Source organism: Tursiops truncatus, chromosome 16 (genome assembly GCF_011762595.2).
Source record: "Tursiops truncatus isolate mTurTru1 chromosome 16, mTurTru1.mat.Y, whole genome shotgun sequence".
In the NCBI taxonomy this organism is placed as follows: domain Eukaryota; kingdom Metazoa; phylum Chordata; class Mammalia; order Artiodactyla; family Delphinidae; genus Tursiops; species Tursiops truncatus.
The window spans coordinates 16,458,462-16,467,934 of NC_047049.1; positions in this window are offsets into that span (position 1 = coordinate 16,458,462).

The following is a 9,473-nucleotide window of genomic DNA, read 5'->3' on the forward strand; positions in this document are numbered from 1 at the left end:
ATCCCTCCCACCTTGGCTGAGCTTTTGTGCTCTCGTGGTATATAGTGCGGGTGTTGCTCACATGCCATTCACCTCCTCTCATAACTGTTTTGTGATAGACGCTGCTTCTTGGGAGTAGCCTGGGTGAGACTCGGCAGGACAAGCGGCATAACTATCTCTGCCATCCAGGTGAAATAACACATGCCAGGAGGCAACCCAACATTTGCGGGGATGTATTAGTCAGGGTAGATTAACTGTCGTAACAAACAGCTCCATTGGGTTGATATAATGAAAGATGATTTCCCACTCGTGTGATGTCCCCTGTTGTTGTCCCTGATCAGCAGTTCTCTGGGGCAGGTCACCCCCTAGCCATGACTCAGGGGCTGGGCTTCTACAGTCCTGTTATTCCCCCCATCCTCTGGAGCCTTGGAGTCCTGCACATCCGGTTGTAAGAATGGCAGAAAGACGGAGGGTGGAGAATGGCACAAGAGCCAGGAGCCAGGCCTGGAAGTGTCATACCTGTCACTTTGCCATACGCAGGGTCCCACCTAACTGCCAGGGTGGCCAAGATGTGTTGTTTAGCTGTGTGTCCAGAAGGAAAAGGAAATCTGTTTTAATAAGCACAGGAGAGTCTCAGCTACCTGGGGTTCTCCCCCTCAACACCAGGTATTCCCTCATCAGCCAAACTTGGAACTTTGCTAAAGTTGCTTCTGCAGGCAGCTGGGCATCAAGTTTGTGGGTACTGTGTGATTCTCTTTCCCCCCACATGGATTTATGAGTAAGCTAGAGGTCTCCAGAGGGGAGAATTGTTTGAGGAGTTTTGAAAAAGGCTGTATGGACCTAAGACAATTGGGAGGCACCTGACATTTTCTGGTTGGAGGGAGGACATATTCAATTTAATAAATGCCTTTAAAATGACATTGACCAAGGCATCCTTCCCTTTATTCTGTAAAAAACAAAAAGAACAAAAACTCCACTAAAGTTCATGTGTAAAAACTGGGCAGAAAGGGGCTCCTCACCTGGACACCAACAGTGAGTGCTAACTCTCCTCAAATTTCTATCTCCAATGTCCATCCAGCTAAGGTTGACCATGCTCTCTTGGAATATCCAGTCAGTCTTGGGGAAAAGAGTGATTTGCCCTTCATTTTCAGAGAACAGCCTCCATTCTCTTTGCATGTGCAGTCATGGCCTCAGCAGTAAAGCTGGTAGGAAACTTCATTCCTCTGTTTCCCTGGAGAAGCTGTGCTTTCTGGGTCACTATGACAATCCCCAAACATGTAGTTTTATTTTGGAACACAACTGTGCATACTTCTCGTACATTGCAGGGGTTTAATAATGGCAAAAACCTCTTAAAGCACAGTCTGTTTCTATTTATTTCCCCTGAAAATACCAAACTCTGGTTGTTTCAGAGAACCAAGGCTAAAATATTCCAAAGGAAGTTCTCACTCATCCTTTCTCCCAGGTTCTTTTCTCTGCTGCTTTCAATTCCCCCTCCCTTCCTATTTGTAGAGACAAAAGAGAAAACTCTGTAACCACTGGCCTCTGTCCAGGAATACAGAAGAAAATGAAGCAAGGCAAACAACAGAGAAAAGTGAACAGCAGAAGAACAAACTCAAATGAAGCTGCTTGACAATTGTACAGCGCCAGCCCGGCAGGGGCATGCTTTGACTTCTTTTCCTCTTTTTTCTTAATGTCCAGTTTGTGGTCAAAATCCTTAGAATAAAATTGAGGATTGGTAAAAGCTCTGAAGACCCCCACATGGAAATGACTTGCCCATCAATATGTATCCTGGATCTTTAAAGAAGTCATCTGGTTTGACTTAGTAATTCTGCTGCTGAGAGTCTATCCAAAGTTAATGACTTAGCTTGGAGTCTCCCAGAAGCAGAGCCTGAGATAAGGATTTGGTACACGTGGGTGGTTTCCTGGGACGTTATCCCGGGAAGCATGGTGAAGGAGTGGGGATTGTGGAAAACAGGGATGAGAATGTTGACCTTAAAAATAAAACAGTTATTTTACCAGGAAAAAGGGGTTTATTCAGGAATAGCAGAGGAATTGCAATTTGGGACAAGCAAGCTATCGCAAAAGCCATAGACAAGTCCAACAAACAAAGGAGAAGAATGCTTTTTTATAGAGAAAAAGGAGGAAGTTGGGAGGGGTTGTTTTGAAAAAAAAAAATGTCTGTTGGAGAAAAGTGAGAGTTTAGGGTTGATGATGGTTTCTCATTGGCTGAGTTGCTGAGGTAGTTGATGTCCTATAGGAGGTGCATGTACATCTTCTCCTGTTGGGGTCTGTAATTGACAATTCTTCTTGTAATTGACATTGAGTGGTACCACATGAGTACTTCCCCTTCTGGCTTCCTGACTCCATTTTCACAAGAGGAAAGCCAATGTGATGGATATGCTAATAAGCTAGCCACTGTGGGCAGCTAGAGCTCAACCCTGTGGGGACAATCTGTGGGATAGTGCAGAACACACTGTGCAGAACACACCTTTCATTGGTCATCCTGAGGAGCAAGGAAGCTGAAATTCCCATCCCCATTTGTTGAGGGTTGCTTAGGGACATCAAGGCTGACACATCCAGGCTATTCTACCTGCATGTAGGACAAGCACGCCCCCATGGCCAGAGAATAAGTTCAGGCAGGTGACTTAGGAATCCAGCAGACAGTCCAGGGAGAGTCTTCAGTTTCCCCTGGGAAAGACCTAGGGATGGGATGCTGACAATATCTGTTACAGATAATAATCCTAATATAGAAAAACAAATACGCACATCAGAATTGCATCATGACCTATAACAGTGAAAAATTAGAGGCAACTTTAATGTCTACATCAGAGGGAGGGTTAAACAAGTTCTGGTATACCCACTCCATGAAATACTCCCTGTTGTTATTTTGTTCAGTAATATTACTGTGTACCAGGTCACTATGATGAGAAAGACAGACCCCATTCTTGCCCTCCAGGAGTGTATGATCTCGTTTGTTTAAGCAGGATTTGAAAAAAACATGAGGGCATGCCTGGGTTGTACTGGAATCAGGATTGTACATACAGCTTGACCTTAATTCCGTTTTCTAAAATGCATAGAAAAAAGACTGGAGGGAAGTACACCAAACTGTTAATAGTGGTTTTATTTGGGTGATGAGGGTTTCTTTGCTTCTTGCATTTCTCTTTTCACCAAATTTTCTATAATAAGAATGTATTCTTCTCATAAGGGAGAAAATAATAAACTTTATCTGAAAATAAGAGAAAAAGAAGTCACCTGCCAAGCAGAAGGGAACTCAAAGCTGGCCCTTCTCACCTTCTCCCTGTGCCCAACTTTTATATGTGTCTAACATTTCTGGTTCCCTGCTGAATCTGGAACCAGCATCTAATGCAAAGTAATTTGGGGCACTTCTCAGGCATGACTGGGGTCTGAAGGTAGCAAGCACCCCCTGATGAAATGTGAAGTTCTAGGGCACTGCAAAGAGAACAAGGAATATCTATTCCTTTTATTTTTCTTAAATTAACTCATGGGAATATGAACGCTTCCGTTATGTTGTCCAGGCTGGTTCCTCTGTGCACTGATTAGCTCTGATGCCATCTTCAACAGTTTGCCGGTAACTTCAGAGTCACCAATTTTCTGCTACTGGTAGAAACTCACGATCCCACTATAGGGAGGCGACCACCATGTTGGGGAATTTCTTGCCAATCATCTCTCTAATAGATTCTTGAGACTTGAGGCTGAAAGATGTGACCTAAATACAAAGTGTTCTCATCAAATGCTGTGAAAAGGCACAATGAGCTAGGTTTAAAGGAGCAGAAATATGACTATATTCAATGAAATTTCATGTATTGGAATAGTTACAATTGGCAAAGTTCATCCTGAAATATTTTCCATGCAGTTTAAAAGAGTTAAATATCTTGGAAACCCTCTCTCTAGACTCCCCCAAACCCCTTAATTCTAAGTTATTTCTGGACAATGGAAATATTTTAGTTCTTAAGCCCCTCATTAATTCCAGATTTGGCTATAAGTCCAGGCTGCAGTGATGCACAACTCCAGGGGGCTCCCTTCCCACAGGGTGTCCCTTGGGGCTTTGTTTTCTCAAATTAAAAGGTATTTCTTTTAAAAATAAATAAATAAAATAAAATTTAAAATGAGTTTAGGAAAGGCCAGTTCAGTGATGTGCAACAGGGCTTTTTTTTTTTTTTTTTTTTTTTTGCGGTACACGGGCCTCTCACTGTTGTGGCCTCTCCCATTGCGGAGCACAGGCTCCGGACGCGCAGGCTCAGCAGCCATGGCTCACGGGCCCAGCCACTCCGCGGCATGTGGGATCTTCCCGGACCGGGGCACGAACCCGTGTCCCCTGCATCGGCAGGCGGCCTCTCAACCACTGCGCCACCAGGGAAGCCCCTGCAACAGGGCTTTTGACTCCAGGACTCTTCCTGGTCTTGAATAGGCCGGCAGTATGTATCTTCATGAATTTCCAAGAGGAGAAGAGAATATACAATGTTTCCAAATTTTGAACCCAGACATGCCCCTGCCCACTATCCTTTTTTGTTTTTTTGTTAAGACACCTCCTAGAGCTACAGTCTGTGAAAAGTGTACATTGTTAGTATTGAAGCACGTCTGAGCATCAGGTCCAGGCCAGTGGTTCTCAAACCTCAGCGTGAATCAAAGTTACCTGGAGAACTTGTTAAAACGCAATTCCTGAGATTCTGATTCAGTAGGACAAGGTGGGGCCCCAGAATCTGCATTTCTGAGTTCCTAAGGGCTGCTGGTGCTTCTGGTGCAGGGGCCATATTTTGGGAACTGCTGGTTTAGAGTGACTTCGTGCTTCCCCAGAAAGACAGGTGACCGGGAAGGAAAAAGTGGTTTTCTAGTCACACAGCTAGCGCTTTTGGATATGTGTCCCATTTCCCCATAAAAGGCATGATGGGGGCTTCCCTCGTGGCGCAGTGGTTGAGAGTCCACCTGCCGATGCGGGGAACGCGGGTTCGTGCCCCGGTCCGGGAAGATCCCACATGCCGTGGAGCAGCTGGGCCCATGAGCCATGGCTGCTGAGCCTGCGCGTCCGGAGCCTGTGCTCCACAGCAGGAGAGGCCACAACAGTGAGAGGCCCGCGTACCGCAAAAAAAAAAAAAAAAGGCATGATGATGGAAGGATGCTTGATTTTTAAAGACTGGGGTTGAGGCCCTAAAGGAGCAGATGAGATCTTGCTCTGGGAGCACAATTAGATGTAGTTGCAGAAGCTACAGTACAAGGTAGGAGTTCATTTAGGACACGGGTAAGGAGCACTAGCTTCCATGTCAGACAACCTGGCTTCAAAACCCAGAGAACAGGGCTTCCCTGGTGGCCCAGTGGTTAGGAATCCGCCTGCCAGTGCAGGGGACACAGGTTCAAGCCCTGGTCCGGGAAGATCCCACATGCTGCCTAGCAACTAAACCTGTGCGCCACAACTACTGAGCCTGTGCTCTAGAGCCCATGAGCCACAACTACTGAGCCCACATGCTGCAACTACTGAAGCCCACACTCCTAGAGCCCGTGCTCTGCAACAAGAGAAGCCGCCGCAATGAGAAGCCCGAGTACCGCAACGAAGAGTAGCCCCCGCTCACCGCAACCAGAGAAAAGCCCACGCGCAGCAACAAAGACCCAACACAGCCAAAAATTAAAAAATAAGTAAATTTGAAAACAGCAACAACAACAACAAAAAAACCCAGGCAACACATCTCTCTTGAGCCTGAGTTTCCTCATCCATTATATGAGCATCATGGGTCTTACCTGCTATGGTTGTGGGAAGAGCAAATCAGGTAACAGGTGTAAAGCACTTAGCACCATGTAACAGGGCAGGCACTCAATAAATGAGAGGGTGAAAGACTTGCTCACTGGGAATGAGGCACGAATTGGGTGCAGGAAGTAAAGTATCGAGGCCAGACCACAAACCTGCTTCATTGAGCACTTAGCCCAAGTTCCCTTAACATACTTTTGTCTGTGATTGGTTTCTTAGTGTAGCAGTGGGATTAGGACTGAGAGGCCCCTCATTGGACCAGTGGACTGTGGACTCCAGGAGCAACACATCTCAGGAGCTACCAGGTCTCATGCTTCTCTCAAAGCCCTCCAGTGCCCACCCTGCCACACAGTAGGTGCTCATTTATACCTGTTGAAGAATCAATGTATTTGATAGAGGGATGTGACCAACTTGACCCCAGGAGCCATCAAACAATAAAACACCAAGACTTGGCTTTAGTCAGTGCAGCTTTTTCTTCTCAGAACAAACGAACAAAAACCAAAACAAAACAAAAATAAAATCAGGCAAGGCTTGGGTTCTGAAAGACACTGAACAGATACACTTGAGTTCTTATCACTAGAAAAATCAATACCTTTCCCAGCGTCTGAGCCTTCGGCATTGACTTGGAAACCCTGAAATCCTCCTGGCCGGAGGCTCTCCTGAGTCCAAAGGCTGATCACTCAGGCTCCAGCACCCCCAGCGGCCCAGCCAGTGTGAAATCATTTCCTTCTTGGAACGCGGGGCAGGCATTCGTGTGCCTTCCAAGCCCGCTGCCTCCTGGCTAATGTAGCGAGTGGACAAGGAAAAAAGGAGGCAAATCGAGCAGCTGTGGGGCTTGGGGTTTTCTCCTGCTGTGGGAGAGCAGGTTTCGGAATATCGCAGGGGAGTTAAGCGCAGCTGGGAGGTTGGCCAAAAGCTAAGCAGATGCTTGACCGAGCTACAGCATCACCTGGGGACCTTTCATTTAAATTATTAGTAGTATTTACATTATTATTAATTTTTTTTTTTTTTTTTTGCGGTATGCGGGCCTCTCACTGTTGTGGCCTCTCCCGTTGCGGAGCACAGGCTCGGGACGCTCAGGCTCAGCGGCCATGGCTCATGGGCCCAGCCGCTCTGCGGCATGTGGGATCTTCCCGGACCGGGGCACGAACCCGTGTCCCCTGCATCGGCAGGCGGACTCTCAACCACTGCGCCACCAGGGAAGCCCTACATTATTATTTAATGACCGATTCCTGGGTCCTGCCCTGGAGTAGATTCATGGTCTCCATCTTGACATCCTCTTCTGGAGATTCCATGATGAAAGCACTTGGAGGAGTCAGTTTCTGTCTCAGTCCTGGAGTCCCCATCGTTCTAAGCTACCTCCAAACTTTTCAGCTCAGCCGGGGTCCCAGGCTCGAGGGAATTCTCCCCAAGCGCTCTTCTTGGAGGAGCAAGCTGACACCACTGGGGAGGAAACGTCCTTTTCAGAACATAGAGTGTGGAAAAGAAGAGCTGGAGAATTCTCAAAGACTCTTCTCATAGTTGCAGCCACGTGTGTCAGTACATCTTGGAAAGCGTTCATCTTCAAAAATCATTACAAAGAGTGTAGAGAAGTGTGCCCTTCTGTCTGTTTAGAAGCATGTCAAGATTCCTCCTTTCAGCACTTCGGCTCCTACGAAGAAAAAGTGTACCCTTTGGGTATCTTGTTAACAAATGAGGGATAGTCCTCGTAGCTCAAGGAGCTGTTCACAGCCCTCCAGTCCGCTCCTCCCTGGCTGTCCCCACTCTGCATGAGAGTAACTCCCATTATGGGGAGGCCTGTAGTAAGTGTTTTACACACATTTGTCTCGTTTACTTCTCCTGACAATCTTATGAGTTAGGTCAGGGGTGGGCAAGCAATGGTCAGCCACCTATTTTTGTAAATACAAGTGTATTGGACCATAGCCAGTGCCATTCATTTACATCTGTGGCTGCTTTTACTCTACAAGGACAGAGAGAGTAGTTGTGACAAAAACCCTATGTCCTGCAAAGTCTGAAATATTTGCTATGTGGCCCTCTACAGAAAAAGTGTGTCGAACCCTGAAATGGGTCATTGGTACCACTTTACAGATGGGGAAACAGAAGCACAGAAAGGCTGTGTCGCCTAAAATCATTTAGGTTAGAAATGAGTGTCAGAGATGTCCCCAGCCCCAGAGAAACTCTTCCTGTGCTTCTCCCCACCCTACACTGTAGAACCTCTTACTCTATCATGCTGGTCTCTTCCTGCTAAATGTGTCACCCAAGAAAGACATGCGTATTTGCTCTGAACAAAATGTCACAGGCTGACCATCACACAGAGAGGCCTGCAGGAGATGCTGGAGTCCCAGAGAGGTGGTCATCCAGCCCACCCCCTCCTCTCCCAGCCCCTAACATCAGGGCTCCCAGCCTGCTCAGGGTTTATAAGAGAGACCGTCATCCAAAATGGACAGAGATAGCTCTTTAAAGTCCAAGAGATCAGCTCAGGGATTTGCTGATTGAAGAACTAGAGAAGAACCAGATAGCCCCCAAGCCAAGGACAACAGCTGCCCTTGCTTGGGCAACACCCCAGGGGAGCTTATCCCTAGTCCTAGCCCTGGGGACAGGCCCTGCCATTCTGCCCTTGCCGATGTCTTTTCACCCAGCCTCGCCTTGGTTTCCCTGTTGGTATTACTCATAGCCATACTGCCCTCCTGTCCAGAGTTCCCATCTGGTCCTGGTTTCTGCCTGTCTGACCTTGGCTCACACTTGAACTCTGTGGGTAAGAGGCTATGCCTCAATAGTGGTCTGTAGTTCCTAAAGGATGTCAAAGCTAAGGCTCTATATCTTGGGGAGAATGGCCCAAATTTCCATACATATTCTGAGACCAGACCAATTCTGAGAATAGAATGAAAAGTGAAACCGGTGGAAAAGATTGCTGAGTCAAAAGCCACCAAAATTTCCAAACACATAGAAATCGTTGTATCAGTTATGATAAATCCGTACAATGGAATACTGTGCAGCCACTTAAAATGATATTAAAAACGATTTAAAAATAACGTGTTACAGCAGAGACAGAGCCAGTTTCACGGGTGTGGGACCTATGCAGTGAAACAGGGCCTGTGTTTGGAAGGGCTCCACACTTGGTTTAATTCTCCATGGCCACCATCTTGAAATTCTTAATAAGTTTTGAACAAGGGGGGCCCATATTTTCATTTTGCACTGAGCCCAGAAATTATGAAGCTGATCCTAAGCAGATCTATCTCCCCAAATTCATCCTCTCCTGACTTCTAGAAGTAGAACTTCCCCAACCCAACACACATACACATTCATCCTGACTAAACTCTCCACGTGAGAATTCCTTTTCAGTATTTCTTGGGAAATTTTCATGTTTTTCCAAATTCTGAAAAAAAAAAATCAGTAAAGAAATTGGAGGGCTTCCCTGGTGGCGCAGTGGTTGAGAGTCCGCGCGCCAATGCAGGGGATACGGGTTCGAGCCCTGGTCTGGGAAGATCCCACATGCCGCGGAGCAGCTAGGCCCGTGAGTCACAACTACTGAGCCTGCGCGTCTGGAGCTTGTGCTCCGCAACAAGAGAGGCCGCGACAGAGAGAGGCCCGCACACCGCGATGAAGAGTGGCCCTGGCTCGCCGCAACTACAGAAAGCCCTCTCACAGAAACGAAGACCCAACACACCCAAAAATAAATAAATAAATAAAAAGAAATTGGAGTAATAGGAAGAAGTATAATAATCCTCCTTCAAGA